Source organism: Trichomycterus rosablanca, chromosome 2 (genome assembly GCF_030014385.1).
Source record: "Trichomycterus rosablanca isolate fTriRos1 chromosome 2, fTriRos1.hap1, whole genome shotgun sequence".
Taxonomy (NCBI): Eukaryota; Metazoa; Chordata; class Actinopteri; order Siluriformes; family Trichomycteridae; genus Trichomycterus; species Trichomycterus rosablanca.
Window position 1 is genome coordinate 53,883,780 of NC_085989.1, and position 22,416 is coordinate 53,906,195.

Genomic DNA, 22,416 nt, shown 5'->3' on the forward strand with positions numbered 1-22,416 from the left:
AGATTTATGTTTCCTACATAGTGCACTAGAAAGTGTGCAAGAAAATAGATTAATGTTTCCTACATAGTGCACTAGATAGTGTGAAATGTAATAGATTTATGTTTCCTACATAGTGCACTAGATAGTGTGAAAGATAATAGATTTATGTTTCCTACATAGTGCACTAGATAGTGTGCAAGAAAATAGCTTTATGTTTCCTACATAGTGCACTAGATAGTGTGCAAAATAAAATAGATTAATGTTTCCTACATAGTGCACTAGATAGTGTGAAAGAAAATAGATTAATGTTTCCTACATAGTGCACTAGATAGTGTGCAAGAAAATAGATTCATGTTTCCTACATAGTGCACTAGATAGTGTGAAATATAATAGATTTATGTTTCCTACATAGTGCACTAGATAGTGTGAAAGATAATAGATTTATGTTTCCTACATAGTGCACTAGATAGTGTGCAAGAAAATAGATTTATGTTTCCTACATAGTGCACTAGATAGTGTGAAAGATAATAGATTTATGTTTCCTACATAGTGCACTAGATAGTGTGCAAGAAAATAGATTAATGTTTCCTACATAGTGCACTAGATAGTGTGCAAGAAAATAGATTTATGTTTCCTACATAGTGCACTAGATAGTGTGCAAGAAAATAGATTAATGTTTCCTACATAGTGCACTAGATAGTGTGCAAGATAATAGATTTATGTTTCCTACATAGTGCACTAGATAGTGTGAAAGATAATAGATTTATGTTTCCTACATAGTGCACTAGATAGTGTGAAAGATAATAGATTTATGTTTCCTACATAGTGCACTAGATAGTGTGAAATGTAATAGATTTATGTTTCCTACATAGTGCACTAGATAGTGTGAAAGATAATAGATTTATGTTTCCTACATAGTGCACTAGATAGTGTGCAAGAAAATAGCTTTATGTTTCCTACATAGTGCACTAGATAGTGTGCAAGAAAATAGATTTATGTTTCCTACATAGTGCACTAGATAGTGTGAAATATAATAGATTTATGTTTCCTACATAGTGCACTAGATAGTGTGAAATATAATAGATTTATGTTTCCTACATAGTGCACTAGATAGTGTGCAAGAAAATAGATTTATGTTTCCTACATAGTGCACTAGATAGTGTGCAAGAAAATAGATTTATGTTTCCTACATAGTGCACTAGATAGTGTGCAAGAAAATAGATTTATGTTTCCTACATAGTGCACTAGATAGTGTGAAAGATAATAGATTTATGTTTCCTACATAGTGCACTAGATAGTGTGAAAGATAATAGATTTATGTTTCCTACATAGTGCACTAGATAGTGTGCAAGAAAATAGATTTATGTTTCCTACATAGTGCACTAGATAGTGTGCAAGAAAATAGATTCATGTTCCCTACATAGTGCACTAGATAATGTGAAATATAATAGATTTATGTTTCCTACATAGTGCACTAGATAGTGTGAAAGATAATAGATTTATGTTTCCTACATAGTGCACTAGATAGTGTGCAAGAAAATAGATTTATGTTTCCTACATAGTGCACTAGATAGTGTGCAAGAAAATAGATTTATGTTTCCTACATAGTGCACTAGATAGTGTGCAAGAAAATAGATTAATGTTTCCTACATAGTGCACTAGATAGTGTGCAAGAAAATAGATTTATGTTTCCTACATAGTGCACTAGATAGTGTGCAAGAAAATAGATTTATGTTTCCTACATAGTGCACTAGATAGTGTGAAAGAAAATAGATTTATGTTTCCTACATAGTGCACTAGATAGTGTGCAAGAAAATAGATTTATGTTTCCTACATAGTGCACTAGAAAGTGTGCAAGAAAATAGATTAATGTTTCCTACATAGTGCACTAGATAGTGTGCAAGAAAATAGATTAATGTTTCCTACATAGTGCACTAGATAGTGTGAAATATAATAGATTTATGTTTCCTACATAGTGCACTAGATAGTGTGCAAGAAAATAGCTTTATGTTTCCTACATAGTGCACTAGATAGTGTGCAAGAAAATAGATTTATGTTTCCTACATAGTGCACTAGATAGTGTGCAAGAAAATAGATGTATGTTTCCTACATAGTGCACTAGATAGTGTGAAAGATAATAGATTTATGTTTCCTACATAGTGCACTAAATAGTGTGCAAGAAAATAGATTAATGTTTCCTACATAGTGCACTAGATAGTGTGCAAGAAAATAGATTTATGTTTCCTACATAGTGCACTAGATAGTGTGAAATATAATAGATTTATGTTTCCTACATAGTGCACTAGATAGTGTGCAAGAAAATAGATTTATGTTTCCTACATAGTGCACTAGATAGTGTGAAAGATAATAGATTTATGTTTCCTACATAGTGCACTAAATAGTGTGCAAGAAAATAGATTAATGTTTCCTACATAGTGCACTAGATAGTGTGCAAGAAAATAGATTTATGTTTCCTACATAGTGCACTAGATAGTGTGAAATATAATAGATTTATGTTTCCTACATAGTGCACTAGATAGTGTGCAAGAAAATAGATTTATGTTTCCTACATAGTGCACTAGATAGTGTGCAAGAAAATAGATTTATGTTTCCTACATAGTGCACTAGATAGTGTGCAAGAAAATAGATTAATGTTTCCTACATAGTGCACTAGATAGTGTGCAAGAAAATAGATTAATGTTTCCTACATAGTGCACTAGATAGTGTGAAAAATAATAGATTTATGTTTCCTACATAGTGCACTAGATAGTGTGCAAGAAAATAGATTTATGTTTCCTACATAGTGCACTAGATAGTGTGAAATGTAATAGATTTATGTTTCCTACATAGTGCACTAGATAGTGTGAAAGATAATAGATTTATGTTTCCTACATAGTGCACTAGATAGTGTGCAAGAAAATAGCTTTATGTTTCCTACATAGTGCACTAGATAGTGTGCAAGAAAATAGATTTATGTTTCCTACATAGTGCACTAGATAGTGTGCAAGAAAATAGATTTATGTTTCCTACATAGTGCACTAGATAGTGTGAAAGATAATAGATTTATGTTTCCTACATAGTGCACTAGATAGTGTGAAAGATAATAGATTTATGTTTCCTACATAGTGCACTAGATAGTGTGCAAGAAAATAGATTTATGTTTCCTACATAGTGCACTAGATAGTGTGCAAGAAAATAGATTAATGTTTCCTACATAGTGCACTAGATAGTGTGAAATATAATAGATTTATGTTTCCTACATAGTGCACTAGATAGTGTGAAAGATAATAGATTTATGTTTCCTACATAGTGCACTAGATAGTGTGCAAGAAAATAGCTTTATGTTTCCTACATAGTGCACTAGATAGTGTGCAAGAAAATAGATTTATGTTTCCTACATAGTGCACTAGATAGTGTGCAAGAAAATAGATTTATGTTTCCTACATAGTGCACTAGATAGTGTGAAAGATAATAGATTTATGTTTCCTACATAGTGCACTAGATAGTGTGAAAGATAATAGATTTATGTTTCCTACATAGTGCACTAGATAGTGTGCAAGAAAATAGATTTATGTTTCCTACATAGTGCACTAGATAGTGTGCAAGAAAATAGATTAATGTTTCCTACATAGTGCACTAGATAGTGTGCAAGAAAATAGATTTATGTTTCCTACATAGTGCACTAGATAGTGTGCAAGAAAATAGATTTATGTTTCCTACATAGTGCACTAGATAGTGTGAAAGAAAATAGATTTATGTTTCCTACATAGTGCACTAGAAAGTGTGCAAGAAAATAGATTAATGTTTCCTACATAGTGCACTAGATAGTGTGCAAGAAAATAGATTAATGTTTCCTACATAGTGCACTAGATAGTGTGAAATATAATAGATTTATGTTTCCTACATAGTGCACTAGATAGTGTGCAAGAAAATAGCTTTATGTTTCCTACATAGTGCACTAGATAGTGTGCAAGAAAATAGATTTATGTTTCCTACATAGTGCACTAGATAGTGTGCAAGAAAATAGATTTATGTTTCCTACATAGTGCACTAGATAGTGTGAAAGATAATAGATTTATGTTTCCTACATAGTGCACTAAATAGTGTGCAAGAAAATAGATTAATGTTTCCTACATAGTGCACTAGATAGTGTGCAAGAAAATAGATTTATGTTTCCTACATAGTGCACTAGATAGTGTGAAATATAATAGATTTATGTTTCCTACATAGTGCACTAGATAGTGTGCAAGAAAATAGATTTATGTTTCCTACATAGTGCACTAGATAGTGTGCAAGAAAATAGATTTATGTTTCCTACATAGTGCACTAGATAGTGTGCAAGAAAATAGATTAATGTTTCCTACATAGTGCACTAGATAGTGTGAAATATAATAGATTTATGTTTCCTACATAGTGCACTAGATAGTGTGAAAGATAATAGATTTATGTTTCCTACATAGTGCACTAGATAGTGTGCAAGAAAATAGATTAATGTTTCCTACATAGTGCACTAGATAGTGTGAAAGATAATAGATTTATGTTTCCTACATAGTGCACTAGATAGTGTGCAAGAAAATAGATTAATGTTTCCTACATAGTGCACTAGATAGTGTGAAATATAATAGATTTATGTTTCCTACATAGTGCACTAGATAGTGTAAAAGATAATAGATTTATGTTTCCTACATAGTGCACTAGATAGTGTGAAAGATAATAGATTTATGTTTCCTACATAGTGCACTAGATAGTGTGCAAGAAAATAGATTTATGTTTCCTACATAGTGCACTAGATAGTGTGCAAGAAAATAGATTAATGTTTCCTACATAGTGCACTAGATAGTGTGAAATATAATAGATTTATGTTTCCTACATAGTGCACTAGATAGTGTGAAAGATAATAGATTTATGTTTCCTACATAGTGCACTAGATAGTGTGCAAGAAAATAGATTTATGTTTCCTACATAGTGCACTAGATAGTGTGCAAGAAAATAGATTTATGTTTCCTACATAGTGCACTAGATAGTGTGCAAGAAAATAGATTAATGTTTCCTACATAGTGCACTAGATAGTGTGCAAGAAAATAGATTTATGTTTCCTACATAGTGCACTAGATAGTGTGCAAGAAAATAGATTTATGTTTCCTACATAGTGCACTAGATAGTGTGAAAGAAAATAGATTTATGTTTCCTACATAGTGCACTAGAAAGTGTGCAAGAAAATAGATTAATGTTTCCTACATAGTGCACTAGATAGTGTGAAATGTAATAGATTTATGTTTCCTACATAGTGCACTAGATAGTGTGAAAGATAATAGATTTATGTTTCCTACATAGTGCACTAGATAGTGTGCAAGAAAATAGCTTTATGTTTCCTACATAGTGCACTAGATAGTGTGCAAAATAAAATAGATTAATGTTTCCTACATAGTGCACTAGATAGTGTGAAAGAAAATAGATTAATGTTTCCTACATAGTGCACTAGATAGTGTGCAAGAAAATAGATTCATGTTTCCTACATAGTGCACTAGATAGTGTGAAATATAATAGATTTATGTTTCCTACATAGTGCACTAGATAGTGTGAAATATAATAGATTTATGTTTCCTACATAGTGCACTAGATAGTGTGAAAGAAAATAGATTAATGTTTCCTACATAGTGCACTAGATAGTGTGCAAGAAAATAGATTCATGTTCCCTACATAGTGCACTAGATAGTGTGAAAGATAATAGATTTATGTTTCCTACATAGTGCACTAGATAGTGTGCAAGAAAATAGATTTATGTTTCCTACATAGTGCACTAGATAGTGTGAAAGATAATAGATTTATGTTTCCTACATAGTGCACTAGATAGTGTGCAAGAAAATAGATTAATGTTTCCTACATAGTGCACTAGATAGTGTGAAAGATAATAGATTTATGTTTCCTACATAGTGCACTAGATAGTGTACTAGATAATAGATTTATGTTTCCTACATAGTGCACTAGATAGTGTGCAAGAAAATAGATTCATGTTTCCTACATAGTGCACTAGATAGTGTGAAATATAATAGATTTATGTTTCCTACATAGTGCACTAGATAGTGTGAAAGATAATAGATTTATGTTTCCTACATAGTGCACTAGATAGTGTGCAAGAAAATAGATTTATGTTTCCTACATAGTGCACTAGATAGTGTGAAAGATAATAGATTTATGTTTCCTACATAGTGCACTAGATAGTGTGCAAGAAAATAGATTAATGTTTCCTACATAGTGCACTAGATAGTGTGAAAGATAATAGATTTATGTTTCCTACATAGTGCACTAGATAGTGTACTAGATAATAGATTTATGTTTCCTACATAGTGCACTAGATAGTGTACTAGATAATAGACTTACCTGTATGTTTCTTACATAATGCTTTGGGTAGTGTATTAGTTAACAGGCTTATGTTTCATACACAGTGCACTAGATTGTATATCAGATAACGGATTTATGTTCCCTACATAGTGCAGTAGATGGTGTATTAGATAACGGATTTGTAATGTACCGAGTAGTCCAAGAACCAGAGCAGTTCGACATCTTTTATTAACCGTCGTCATACGCATATATTCGTCATCACGTACACCATCATTCAATCACGTGTCTGGCAGTACATAACATACATGACATCCCCACACTTAAACTTTTTTTTTTTTTTTTTACTGGGATTGTCCATAACCTTGTGCATACCATCATAACATTGTTATTAGACCAGAACATAATACACATGAATTGCAACATGTGCAGCCAAATATACTATTAATACAAACTACAATGCACGGAAGCATTATTTGTAGATAAAATGTGAAATAAGTAATGATGACCTAAACCTGAATAATATAACTTAAACTTCAAAATCAACATCAACATTTGTCTTGGTTAGGTCATTCAGTAAAGTATATAAGTTTCTTTTTTTTTTTCCCCCATACAATAAGAGTATGTCTTAAGTTTTAAGGTTTTCATGTTTACCGTATGTGTATTTAAGTTCATTCTTTGTATCTTGCTGGTGTTTTTACTTGTCTCCCAGATCTTGTGAGGTAATTTTCTCTCACAGGTGTCTCAGATTGCTCTGTGTTTTCAACTTCTGCAGATGGATTGCATTCAATTTGTGATTCCGAATAAGAATCACTGATGTTTGGATTAGCATCCTTAGTGTCATTGTCAGAGGTTTATGGAAACTCTTTTTCACCTGTCTTGAGGAGATGTTTCCTGTTTCTTCTGTAGGATCTTCCATCTGGCATGTGTACAATGAATGATCTGGGCTGCTCATGCATTTTGATCACTGTGGCTGGTTGCCATATGTCCCCTTTGCGTATTCTCACCTTTTCACCAGTGCGTATTACAGGCAGGCTTCTTGTTTGTCTGTCATAATAGCTTTTTTGCTTGAGTTGTTTCTTTTGCAGCTTGTCCTGAATCTGAATTTTGATTTCAGGCGTTAGCAGAATGTTAGATGTAGGGAGTGTGGACTTCAGTCGACGACCCATTAGGAGCTGTGCAGGTGAGTAACCTATGCCTTCTAATGGTGTGTTGCGATATTCGAGCAACGCAATGTATGGATCTCCCTTACCCTTTTGAGCTGTCTTGAGCAGATTCTTAATGGTTTGGACGGTTCTCTCTGCTTGTCCATTGGACTGAGCGTGTCCTGGGCTCGATGTAACATGTTTGAATTCCCAGTCTCTTGCAAAGTTTCTGAATTCTGCACTGGCATATTGTGGACCATTGTCGGACATCACAATGTCTGGTATGCCGTGCCTGGCAAATATTGACCTAAGGGACATAATGACACCCTGGGTGGTTGTATCTGATAACTTGTTGATCTCTGGGAATTTGGAATAATAATCTACACAAAGAAGGTATTCTAACCCATTATAGTGAAATAGATCAGTTCCAATCTTGGACCATGGTCTTCCTGGTAATGAATGCGGCAAGAGTGGTTCTCTCGGATTGTTGTTTTTGTAGGCATTGCACACAGCACATTGTGAGATGTAGTTTTCTATTTGTACTGACATGCCTGGCCAATACAAAATGTCTCTTGCTCTTTCTTTGCATTTTACCACTCCTAAGTGTGATCCATGAATTTTGCTCAGCATTTCTTGTCGCAGCTGATTTGGTACAATGAGCTTTGCGGCTTTGAATAACAGTCCTGATGTGTAGCTTATTTCCTCTCTGAATGTCCAATATGCTTGAACTTCCTTGGGAGCAGCATTTTTCTCATTGGGCCATCCATTCATAGTCATTGTGCACAAAAGTTGCATTTCAGGATCAGCAGCTGTTGCATTTCTAAACATGGTCAACTTCTCATCTGAGATAGGTAGCTGTGGTGTAATCCAGTTTACCTCTAGCTCCTCACCTAGTAAATCTTCAGTTTGTTCATTCAAATGTGCACGACTTAATGCATCTGCAATGTGCATTTCTTTGCCTGGTTTGTAGCTGACTTTAAGAATGTATTTCTTGGTGGGGTTTTTGTGTAGTGGCTTTTTGAATATAGTCTCTAGCGGCTTGTGGTCACTCTCAACTGAGATTTCTTTGCCATACAGGTATTGGTGGAATTTTTCACAACCATAAACAATGGCTAACAGTTCTTTTTCTATCTGTGCGTATCTGCGTTGTGAATCAGTAAGCGCACGAGATCCATAAGCCACAGACTTTCCCTCTTGAAGAATGGCTGCTCCAATGCCTTCTGAGCTGGCATCTACTGACAGTGTCACTGGTTTTGTCACATCATAGAGCTTGAGTGTTGGTGCATTTGTTAGGAGCAATTTCATTTTTTCAAAACTTTGTGCTTGATTTTTCTCCCAGTGCCATTGCACATCCTGTTCTAGTAATTTTCTGAGAGGTGCGCTGACTTCTGATAGGTTGGGAATAAACTTGGATAGATATTGAACCATGCCCATGAATCTCATTAGTGCTTGTTTGTTCTCTGGAGTAGGCATCTGCACTATAGCTCTTACTTTCTCTGCGTCTGGCTTGAGACCTTCTGCAGATAGTATATGTCCAACATACCGGATTTCCGATGTTCTGATCTTGCACTTGTTTTTGTTGAGTTTGATATTCCATTCTCTAACCCTTTGCAGTAAGAGGATGAGACTATGATCATGTTCCTCAATTGTTTCACCCCAGACTAGGATATCGTCCATGACATTAATCACGCCTTCCAGGCCTTCAGTCATCTGTGCAATTGTCCTTTGGAAAACTTCAGAAGCCGATGACACCCCAAAAGGAAGACGAAGAAATCTGTGTCTCCCAATTGGCGTGTTAAATGTACAAAGCTTGGAGCTCTCATCATCAAGTTTGATCTGCCAAAATCCTTGATTTGCGTCAAGCACGGAGAATATATTTGCATTTGGCATGCTGGAAACCACCTCTTCCACTGTGCGTAGTGGGTAGTGTTCGCGTTTAATTACTTTGTTTAGGTCTTGCGGATCAATACATATCCTAATCTTTTGTGGTTTCACCACTGTGACCATACTGTTTACCCAATCAGTTGGCTCTGACTGTCCTCAAAATCTTTCAATAGGTCATTTTCAGCTTTGATTACATGCAATCTTTTAATCATGCCTAATTTCTCACATGTTTCACGCCCTAGTATTGCTAGTACTTCACTATCAACTATCTGGAACTCAATGTTGTGTTTTTGTTGCTCGTGTTCACAGATGAGCTTTAGCTTTCCCAACGGCGACATCTGGTGGCCAGAATAGGTGATTAACCGGCAAACTGAATTTATGAGCTTAGTTTTGATTCCAAGTGACCTGTAGATTTTTGAAGAGATGACATTACATTCAGCACCAGTGTCCAGTTTGAAAACAATGTTCTTGTTGTTTATTTTTAGGTCTTCAGTCCATTTATTATTTTCACTTTGCGTTTCTATTGTGACAGTTTCAATACTTTTAAACGTTTCTTTTCTTTGAACTTGAACAGTTACTATGAAGAAATCTTCCTGGTCTGCTTCCTGCTCAACTACATTTATTTTTCTTGTCATATTATTCTGACTTCTGGACTTGCACATTTTGGCAAAGTGATTTTTCTTCTTACAGGATTTACAAATTTGACCATAAGCTGGACATTGTCTGTAATTGTGCTCATAGCCACATCTGGAGCAAAGTGTGTCTGTTTTCTGTCTGTCTTGAACTGTTTTATTGCTTTTATGCTCGTATTTAACTGTCTTTGTCCGTGTTACACCGTGATCCTAGAGGAACGCTGTTTCGTTTCAATATGTACTTGTATGTAGCTGAAATGACAATAAAACCTCTCTGACTCTGACTCTGACTGACTCAGTTTTGTGCTTTTGACACATTTAACTTTGTTCACTTTCACAGCCTCTTCTCCAGCGACGTGCAGAAACGTGGCGCACTGAACTTTTTCTTTTTTCTCCGCTATGCCACTCGCGGTCAGAAATAATTCAAACTTTTGTATCCATAGTCTCCAGTTTTCTGCAAGGTTGCCTTGTAGACACAACGTTGAAGGCGGCTGTAACTGTGCCATTTTCTTTAGTTTACTTCTGACACCATGTAATGTACCGAGTAGTCCAAGAACCAGAGCAGTAAGTTTATCGACATCTTTTATTAACCGTCGTCATACGCATATATTCGTCATCACGTACACCATCATTCAATCACGTGTCTGGCAGTACATAACATACATGACAGCATTCATGTTCACTACATAGTGTTTTGTTGTCTTTAATAAAGAGCTGTATTCTTTATATGTTTCCTTTTTAGGTTTATTATTAACAACACAGGTTTTGCATTACCATCTCTATACCATGCTTTTCTTCCATTCCCTTAACTATAACCTCCTTCACATATCCTCTTCTGACACCTAGTGGTCTGAAGTAACACACTACCTATCATCACACATAGTGCACTAGATAGTGAATTACATAATTATGTTCCCTACTTAGTGCACTAGATTGTATATTCGATCATAGATTTATGTTCCCTACTTAGTGCACTAGACAGTATATTAGACAATTGATTTATGTTTCCTACATAGTACACTAGATTGTGTATTAGATAACGCATTCATGTTCACTACATAGTGCACTAGAAAGTACTGTATAACGATGATGATTTATGTTCCCTACATAGTGCACTAGATAGTATTTTATAAAGATGCATGAGTAACGATACTGGTGTCGGGTATTTTCCCGATACCGCGCTCATTAACTTGTACTTGAACTCGCAAACGAGACTCCGATACTAAACATCCAGTACCGTGTGCCTAGTGCACGTTGCTGTGTTAAGTTGGTTAGTTCAGGATCATCTGCTCTGACTGAGAGAAAACGTTTAGCTACACAGGCAGAACGACTCTGAGTCGGTTCCCGCTCTGTGGTAATAACCAGTATAATTAAGCCTGAGCTTTATAATGTAAGCGAGTCACACAAAATGTTCTGTAGTAGTTGGTGTTTATTTACAACCGCAACATTCAATATAACAGTAAACACTGAGAGATGACTGAGAAAAGAAACTTACGCTGCGCTTAAAATAAATCGACTCATGAATCACTTGTATCGATACAGTGAACAGAGCATCTCCTCTCTTAAAGACACACACACGTCCTATAACAGCGGCCGTTGTTTTTGTCACTGGTTATCTTTACTGTGAGCTCTATTTTGAAGTTTTTTTTCAGACTGAACTAAATAACATTAAACGTGCGTGTGAGCGTGGTCAGTAAGACTAATTAAATAAGTCTCCTGTGGGTGAAAAATGAATTGCTTTAGTTTTACAAGTAAAAAAGATATTGTAATGCCACACCCCCCGGTCAGGCACTCGCGCCCCCCAGACAAGTACTCGTGCACCACAGGTTGAAAATCCCTGGTCTAACATGTCAGATATCTGATCCAATAGGTATTGGTATCGGTATCGGCAAGTACAAAAATACATGTACTTGTACTTGTACTCGGTTGGGAAAAAATGTTATTGATGCATCCCTAGTATTTTAGATATGAATTTGTGTTCCCTACATAGTGCACTAGATTGTATATTTGATCATAGATTTATGTTCCCTACTTAGTGCACTAGATTGTATATTTGATCATAGATTTATGTTCCCTACTTAGTGCACTAGAAAGTATAACTAGATGATGATTTGTGTTCCTTACATAGTGCACTAGATAGTGTATTACATTATTAATTATGTTTCCTACATAGTGCAATAAATTGTAATAAATAACGGATTTATGTTCCCTACTTAGTGCACTAGATTGTATATCAGATCACGGATTTAATACACGATCGGGGAGAAAAGTCTGTGTCGCCTGCATGGTGTGTGTGTGTGCGCTCTTGGCTGCTCGTTCCAGATTCCGGGAGACTTTTATTTGACTTGCGGGCATCAGGGAGGCGCTATGTAAATGCGGGAGACTCCCGGAACTTCCAGGAGACTTGGGATGTCTGGTTCACAACAATAACAACAGCCAGGGGGGTATTCCAGAAAGCAGGTTTAACAAACTTTAAACTTAACCATGAACCATGAGTTGACTTATCTTGCCGTGTCATAGCCAGAGTTTCCAGTTCCAGAAAAGCGGATCAGCGTTGAGTTACTCAATTCTACATCTATATATTATCTATAAACGGATATTATCAATGGAGTGGCGATAAATGGATTCACCATGGATGTGAAATTTTACACCAATAGAACTGTTCATTTTAATGTTTGTGTGTGCAGATCATGAAAATGTTTTAGACGTTAAAGTAATACAGCAGCGTCCGTAAAAACAGACGTCACAAATGGCAAAAAAAATGCTTACAGAATTAATGTGTGAGTTTAAATTAAATACAAAGAACTTGTTGAAACATAATTCAACATTTAGCGGAAGGATACAGCAAAATGTTTAATATGTCAGTTGTAATATTTGTCTCAATTTTACACATTTTTTTCACTTTCATTTACTCAATCTAGGTGTAATCCAAGTGGAATCAGATGCACATGGCAGCAGATAAAAATGAAACACAAAACTGTTTATGTTCAAGGCTGTTCATTACATGTAAACATTAGTTTGTAGTGCATAAACTGTGGAATATTAAGAACTGCATTGGTACAGTCTGAACACTTTTATTGGCATCTCTCCAGTGATTGGTGGTTTTGAGCCTCCTGCAATTGTAAGTGATCTAAATGTCCGTAGATCCTGATAAGTATAAATAATGTTGAAGGACGATAAAGAAACCATCTCCGCTGCCTCAGAGAGAGATGATATTGGGAGGCCTACAGAGGTACAGTATATGTTGAACATAGAGCATGACATTTCATTTGATCTACCATGATAATGTGTGTGACTGTCCTCTAACAGAATGTGATGGGCAGTTTAGAACAGTAAAAATGTCTTACCGAATATCCTAAATATTTAGAACACAAAAAGCTGTTTAATCATAACATGCTATTTTTGTCTCTTTCTTTCAAGTTGGGTGTAAATGGACTTCTTACTAAGGAATAAGGAAATGAACTTGTTGCATTGTTTTATTTTCAGTGATCATGTACAGAGCCTGACCATTTCGCTTCAATATTCATAATGTAGGTAAGATCTTGATGGAGAACAGAGAACGTCTATTAAATGTTACACTGTTTTATTTAAAACATTTGTTCATTTTTAAGATAACAGTCACCTGTACGTGGAGGGAATTTTTGTCTGCTGTTCCCATAATCCTTTTCGTTTTCTGCTGGTGCTTTAATGGGCATGTGGGCTCCATCCATGCAACCACTAACCCTTGGGAATCCTGAAGATGGTGCAGAGCTATTTTTTATTACTTTCCAGTTTTAATCTTTATTAATAAAGACAAACCTGCGATTCCTCTTTGATGTTTATTACAGACAAACAAGCGTATCAATGCTAGGCATAATTTTCGGATGGACCAACATACAGTTGGCAAAAAACAACTGACAGCAATGCATAAAGTCTGCAAATAAGTGAGGGCTGATCCACACAGTGTAATATTGCAAATGTAAGTAAGTAAGTAAGTAAATTTTATTTATAAAGCACTCTTAAAACAACTTACGTTGACCAAAGTGCTGTACATCGAATAAGCATACATAACACAACAATATATTAAAAAAGTAAGAACCAAATAAAAATACAGAGTAAGAGACAAAATAAAACAGATACAAATAGACTAAACAATTAAAATTAACACAGCTCCTCACTGTTCAAATGCCAGCTTATAAAGGTATGTTTTTAGGAGTGATTTAAAAACAGCGGCCGAAGGTGCTTGTGGAATATTAGGAGGTAGAGTGTTCCATAGCCTCGGAGCATAAACTGCAAATGCACGATCACCTTTTAGCTTCAAACGAGCCCTAGGAACAGTCAACAAGTTCTGAGTGGCTGATCTTAAAGATCGCTGTGCGGTTGCGGGAGAAAGCATACCACTGAGATAAGCCGGGGCTTGACCATTAAGCGCTTTAAAAACAAATAAAAGCACTTTAAAATGAATCCTGTGCTGAACATGAATGTGTAAAAAATAATAATTGAATAGACCCATAACAGGGCAGTTGCAATATGCAAACTTTACACAGAAAGGACCCGAACCCCCCCCCTATCGTTTTTAAGTAACAATCATGTTTGGGGTTAATTACTACAATCAATTTGAACCACAAATTATATTAGCTTACTAAACTGTGTGTGTGTTAAAGGTATTCTATATTTCAGCAATAGAACACGAGAGGGAGTGTGTTATCGCGAATAACATCACGGCTGTGATTCGGTCGCAGGCACGAGCCGACCCAGCTAGCAAAAAATGTATGGCCCAGTTCTGGGCCATATTCGGCATGCCGGAACTTTTTGTGTCGGCCCACATCCGGCAGCCAGATCTGGCCCAGTGTCAAAATGAATGACGGTTAGATTGTGGCCCGTATACGGTTGCCCGGATCCCAGCCATGACTGCCAGCAATATGCCAGCACTTAACCACCTGCTAGCCAGAACAACCATTATCGGGCCAATAATGGCCCAGTTCTGGCCTGCAGTAGATTTTTAAAAAGGCTTTCCCCAGCCATATGTAACCTTTAATGGTCACTGGGACTACTTCAAATGTTCTTGCTCTTTATTAATAAGTACAACTATTGCAAATAATGTATTAATAAGAAGACAAAGGTGAAGAATAAGAATAATAGTAACAAAAATGTACACATGTTTAACATATATGTATGTATGTCTTAAAAAAATGTCTTAAATAGTACTATATAGTACAGTTAAACCAGTAACAGAAAAAAAACTAATGTACACCAACATTTTTATCAAGTATTTTTATTTATTATAAGTTAATAATAAAAAATAATAATATAATAGCCATAATTTCCTGCCTCACACTGGCCTTCAATTCTGAAATGAAACCAAAAACAGAAATGAAAAACGTTGAATGTTGAAGAAAATAATGCCACAAGCATTATCCAGAACAGTACTTTAGCAAAACAGTGTCTTCAGTAGGTTGAATAACATAAGCACAAACTTAAGTTTGCCTACAAACTAGGGCCACTGTAAAAAAAAAAAAAAAAAAATAAAAAATAAAAAATAAAAATATATATATATACGTATGTAAGTTTCAGTTTTGAGAATAAAGTTGAAATGATTATAAGAATAAAGTCAAAAATATTTCGAGAATAAAGGTGAAATTATTATGAGAATGAAGTTGAAATATTATGGCCAAAGAGTGGTTGTTTGTATTGTACACTTCCACCCACATAACATTATGACTAAACCCGTCAATGCAACCATTTATAGCAATGCTGATCGGCTTTAGTTTATCGTACAAGTCCATAAGGCTCGAATTAAAATACTGGTGATGATGCAGACACCAAGCACACCGGTGGCGCACGTTCTTCTAAATAAATACAGTTTATTGCAAAGCTGTTTCATTGTCCTTTTACCAGGGGCGTCGTAGTGGGGTGAAAAGTGGGACTGAGTTACCAGGGTCCCAAGTCGGGACCCTTACGCCCCTTACTTTTATTCAAACAAATTGGTGCTGATGTGCCAGGAGATCATGAACATCTCTCATTTTAACACAAGAAAGTTGCTATGGCCATAATATTTTGACTTTAATCTCAAAATAATATCAACTTTATTCTTGAAATAATATCAACTTTATTCTCAAAATCGAAGAATGTAAAGTGGCCCTATTGTATTTTATGTCCATATCATGCACCCCTATTTTTCAGTCCCTTGACATGCAGTGTTTAAGATATTTCATTTACTTACATTGGTTTGAGAAGATCAGTTCAGATGATTAAACAGGAAGTTGAAACTGCTGATGAAAGAAGGACAGGTATAAGTACAGAAGGTAAAATAGGTGTATTATCAAATGATATAATTGCAAATTACTGTTTAAAAAGATACACAGTGGTATCAGGCAATCTACCTCATGTTTGACATCTGTACTATATTTGATCATTTAATTGATAATGAAGTCACTTCAGGAAAGTGAAAATTTTGATGACAGGCAAAAAAGATAATAGATAGGATATTGCAGTTGTAATTGTATATGAGTCATAATTATTTATGTTTACTGTAGAAAAAAACAGATATTTAATACATTTAATGCATTTAATTAAAAACAATTCTCAGCAGTAAATGAACAATTACTAAGCAATAAACAGTTAAAATTTATTATAGTCAACTAAGGCCTTTAAAGTAAATGTGTAAAATATTCTGAACCAAATAAATAAGAGCAAAAGATACACTGTACTGATATTACTGTAATATTGTATTTACTAATCTAACACATTGAAAGTAATCGCTATTATATATCATTGTATTAAAAAAACACACTGTCATATAATTGTATTCCATAAATTACACGTTAAATTAATTAAAACCTTTCACTTGAAACAAAAAAATATATAATACAATTTTAAAAAATAATATATGGATACTTAATGAGTTAATGCAATTTAAATAGTTTTCATATTTTTTCATTAACATTTTTTTATTTAAGCTAGATAAACCCAATTAATTTCTTGTTAAACCCTTGTCTTTTTGTAGTGAAACTTCATTCAGTAACTTGACTATTCCTTTCATGTCTCTTTTCTCTGTCCTTTCTTCCTCCTTCCCTGTCCCCAGAAAGCTGAAGCCACCTTTTTATGTGTTTTTCTATTTCCCCATCCGTTGCGTTTGCAGTGAAACTGTTTCTCCTGACAGCAGCTAAAACATATTGGAAAACATACATAGTATACAAAAAGAACACAGTGTATCAGGTATATCTACACTGTGGCTACATTGTATTAAAACAACACCATCATTGACCATTTTGTCAGGTACACAGAAGGTGGGATGAGTGAACTAGACTCAGGAGTGATAAACAATTATAGTCTAAAGCTCATTTGTTCCTGCACAATTTATCAGCCCCTCACATTCTGCTGTAACGTTTATAACATCTATGGTAGGGGTATATGATAAAATGACACCTCAGTGTATATAAATATTCTTTTAGTGCTCATTTTGTACTGTATATGTTCCAGTATGTATAAATATGTAAAATATTCTGTCTTTTACCATGCCAAAACAAAGTCTTTTAAAACTTTTAAATTATGAATATTAATTTAAAAAAAAACCTACCCAAGATTATATCTTTCAGTTTGGTCGATTTAAATGGAATTTTTTCATTTGCTCCTGTCCAGTTCATTTTTTTTGCCAGGTCATTTGTTACTGTTTTTTGCATAATTCTCCAAACAGTTTCCTTCACAGTCATACCTCCAGAAACACCAAAACACTCAATCTGTAAAAGAAAAAAACATTATTTTTTTATTTCAATAAACTGAAATTAAGAATGCGTAAATTTGACAAGTTTCTAAGATCGCCAAATATAATCCAAATTATCCCTAATTAACCCAAATGTAATCCATACTGCACATTCACTGAGCTAAACTGCACACAGAAATGGGTGATTGTCTGTTACTGCACCACAGTCAGTATACATACTGTAACCAAACGTATTTGGACACTTTACACCACACACTACACACACACACACACACACACACACACACACACACTTTGACAAGCACCCAGGACACAAAAGCAACAGTCTAATGGCACTTTAGCAACCATTTTAACATTATTAGCTGCATATTATAATTATTTCTTATAATGCAAAACATTTTACAGCTTTTATAGAAATATAAACAAATGCAATGTTTTACATTTTCTAATGTTGTGCTCACTAATAAAAGTCAAGAAGTTTTAAGTAAAAAAAAAGTTATCTGCTCTTAAACATAGTAGAGGGTCACTTAAGAACACACCATGGTTAAGTAAATTGTCAAATTGTATCTTTTAAAGGTACTATAACAAAGTACATACATAACACGTAAAATTTAACATAGAAAGCACTTACTAGTCTCTTCTGAAGATCAGAGTCTGCCTTGAGGTTAATGTCAAATTGTCTGAACTGGGATTCGTTTGCAAGTGGAGCAGTAAATTCCTCAATTTGTTTTGGATGATTTTTTCCTAATGCAATTGTGATGGACCTAAGTAGGCCTAGCATTTCATTTTGTTGTTGTCGCAGAATCTCTAATACAGTTAAAATTTCCCTCCCGATTACTGTTAGTAAAAAATAACTTACAGTTAATAATTTCAATTTCTAAATACACACACACACAAATTGTAAAACTACAAAGTGCTTCTATATGGTAAGTGGAGCTGATAAAATGGACAGTGAGTGTAGAAACAAGGAGGTGGTTTTAATGTCATGGCCGATCAGTGTATATCTACTGTATATACACAGTATATATATTTTTTATATATATATATATATATATATATATATATATATATATATATATATATATATATATATGTGTATATATATATATATATATATATATACACACACACACATTTACATTACATTTTCAGCACTTAGCAGACTCCCCGGCAACCTTCAGATTACTAATCCAGTACCTTAACCACTAGGCTACCACTTCTCTCTCTCTCTCTCTCTCTCTCTCTCTCTCTCTGAGTGCATGCTGGGAGCGAGTGGGCGGAGCGTGTGTTGAGCGTGTGTGAGCTGTGGCGTTTGTGCCAAGTTTTTGCATTCTAATTTTTTCTATCTTCTTTTCTACTGATTGATTGTAAGTAATTGATTTGTTATTATAATATTTAGCTAATAGTGCTACTGAGGAACTTAGTTGTTTGGTATAGGTTACGCTTTGTTTACAGAATCCACCTGCCCTCCGGCCAGGTGCCGGCTTGTGCACAATGGAGGCAGGTGGGGGTGATCTCGGTTTTCTCACCCGGCGTCACGCTGTTAAAGTGGGCTCGGCTGTGAGTGTAGAAGAATGCAGCTTAGCGGTCGGAGAAGTAGTTGGACATAATAGTATTTTATCAGCGTCCAGAATGAATAGCGCAATGGTTATTTTTCTAAACACCGTTGAAAAAGCGAATAAACTAGTTGAGAACGGTATAGTCATAGGAGACTTACATATCAGTGTTTTTCCCCTATCTACACCGGCAAAACGAGTAACCCTATCAAACGTACCACCTTTTATTAAAGATGAGCAGCTGTTAGGGATTTTATCTCGTTATGGTAAAATAATTTCCCCCGTAAAGAAAATCTCGATTGGAAGCAAATCCCCCCTACTGAAACATGTAGTCTCGTTTAGACGCAGTGTATATATAATACCAAATGACAGTAGCATGGAGTTGAACCTGTCCTTTAATTTTCATGTTGATGGGTTTGACTACACAATCTTTGCTTCTACTGACATAATGAAGTGCCTTGGGTGTGGAAAACCTGGGCATCTCATTCGTGCATGCCCACAAAAGAAAGACAGTTCAGATAATGTGCCAGATAACACTGAAAAACAACCCATCTCCAATACTGGAGAAAAAGAAAATACACAGATAGACAGAGGGGAAAATAATATTGTAGAAGAATGCCACCTAACTGATACTGTCGGTGAAGACACAATGACAACTAACCCAGATGAGGCTAAGTCAACTCAAGAACAAATGACAGAACCGAGTGCTGGAGGTTCTGAATTCCCAGATCAAACTAATAAAAAAAAAGACACAGTAGATGCGGTAATAAATACTGATTTTGACAATAAAGCTAAAAATAAGAACGACGAAACAGTGGAAACAGAAGAATCTGTGTTTAAAACACCAGTTAAAAGAAGAGCTAGTAGTAATGAAGTAAAAATTCAGGCCAAAAAAATAGATAGAGACACTGATGAAATGAGCAGCGAAGATGACTACTCAGACTCAAGCACATTAGAGAGTTCCCATAGTGAGAGTCAGAAAAATTATGATGTTGAAGAGATCAAACAGTTTTTGAAACTAACTAAAAATGTGAGAGGTGTAAAAACCGAAGAATATTTCCCAGACTTATCAAAGTTTGTTGAGAAAGCAAAATGGTTCATGAGCAAGGGTGCTTTTGAAAACACAGAAGTTTTTCGTCTTAAGAAAGTATTAACAGCAGCTAAAAGAAAATTGATTAGAAATGACAAAGAAGACAGTGTCTAGAATGATGACTGATGTTGGGTGTATATATACATTTTTATTTATATTCATGGGTGAGATCCATATCGCTTCCTTAAACCTCAATGGTGCAAGGGACAGAATAAAGAGGGCAGAACTCTTCGAGCTATTAAAATTAAAACGCTCAGATATAGTTTTCTTACAAGAAACACATAGCGATTCAAAAAACGCTGCTGATTGGACCATTGAGTGGGATGGTCTATCTCTAATGAGTCATAACACCTCAGTTAGTGGAGGTGTTGCAATATTATTTGCCAAACATTTCATTCCAGTGTCCTATGAAGTTGAGGAAGTTCTAAAAGGGCGAATACTTAAAGTCAAAGCCCTTTTTGAAAATTACGTGTTCATTTTAATCTGTGTATATTCACCAACAAATGCGTTAGAAAGATTAAGGTTTCTAGACACACTGTCTAAAAATTTACATTGTAATAGTGAAGAAATATTACTATTGGGAGGAGATTTTAACTGCACAGAACACAACATAGACAGAAATCACATTGAACCCCATATGTTATCTCGAAAAAGACTCATTCAGTGTATCAAAACTCACAATCTAAGTGATGTTTGGAGAAACTTAAATGGCGAACAAAGACAATACACTTGGGCTCATGCTCATGAAAAATTATTCTCTTTAGCAAGACTTGATAGATTCTATAGTTTCAAACATCAACTTAACATCTTTCTAAAATGTTCCATTACTCCTGTGTGTTTTTCAGATCATAGTTTAGTACAGTGTGTAATTTATTTGAATTCTGTAAAACCAAAAAGTGCATATTGGCACTTCAATACAAATTTAACACAGGATAAACAATTTAAAATCTTTTTTACTTTTTTCTGGAATAATTTCAGAACTTTAAAAACATCTTTCAATTCAATACAACAGTGGTGGGAAATAGGAAAAGTTCAAATACAACAATTATGCAAGCAGTACACACAAAACACAACAAGAGAAAGAATTGGAGTAATAGAAACCCTGGAAAAAGAAATAGTAAACATGGAAAATCTAGCTTATAACACTAAGAATAATGAACACACAGAAAAACTAATATTAAAAAAAGGAGTTTTAGCAGAACTTCTGGGAACCAAAGTGCAAGGCGCACTAGTCCGGTCTCGTTTCCAACATATAAATCAAATGGACGCACCATCAAAAAATTTTTTCAGTTTAGAAAAAAAGAATGGACAAAAAAGATTTATTCATTCGTTGCGAGCAGAATCTGGAAATATGTTATTAGACCCCACTGAAATTCGAAGTAGAGCAGTACGTTTTTATAAGGATCTATACAGGAGTGATATTAACGATGAACGATTTATTCACAATGTCTTTTTAAATAACCTACCTCAGGTATCAAGAGAATCCTTGGCAGAACTGGATGCTGATTTAACAATGGAAGAGTTGGAAAGAGCCCTTAAAAACACGGAAAGTGGAAAAGCACCAGGGCTAGACGGAATTCCAGTAGAATTTTACAAGACTTTTTGGTCAGAGGTAGGAGATGATCTTTTAACAGTACTTAATGATAGTTTAAAAACAGGAAGTCTACCGGTGAGTTGTCGTAGAGCAGTACTGACTCTACTCCCCAAAAAAGGAGATTTAACCGACATTAAAAACTGGAGACCCGTATCACTCCTGTGTAGTGACTACAAATTATTGTCTAAAGTAATAGCTAATAGACTGCGCCAAATAATAAATGAAATTATTCACCCAGACCAGACTTATTGTGTTCCTAGAAGATCCATATTTGACAATATTTCTCTAGTCAGGGATATTGCAGAAATGTCAGAACGCCTAGGGTTAAAGGTGGGTATGATCTCACTTGATCAAGAGAAGGCTTTTGACAGGGTAGAACACAAATATCTATGGGATGTACTAACAGCTTTTGGTTTTACCGAGGGGTTTATTCATAAAATCAGGACCTTATATAACAACATAGAGAGTACTTTAAAGATTAATGGGGACTTAAGT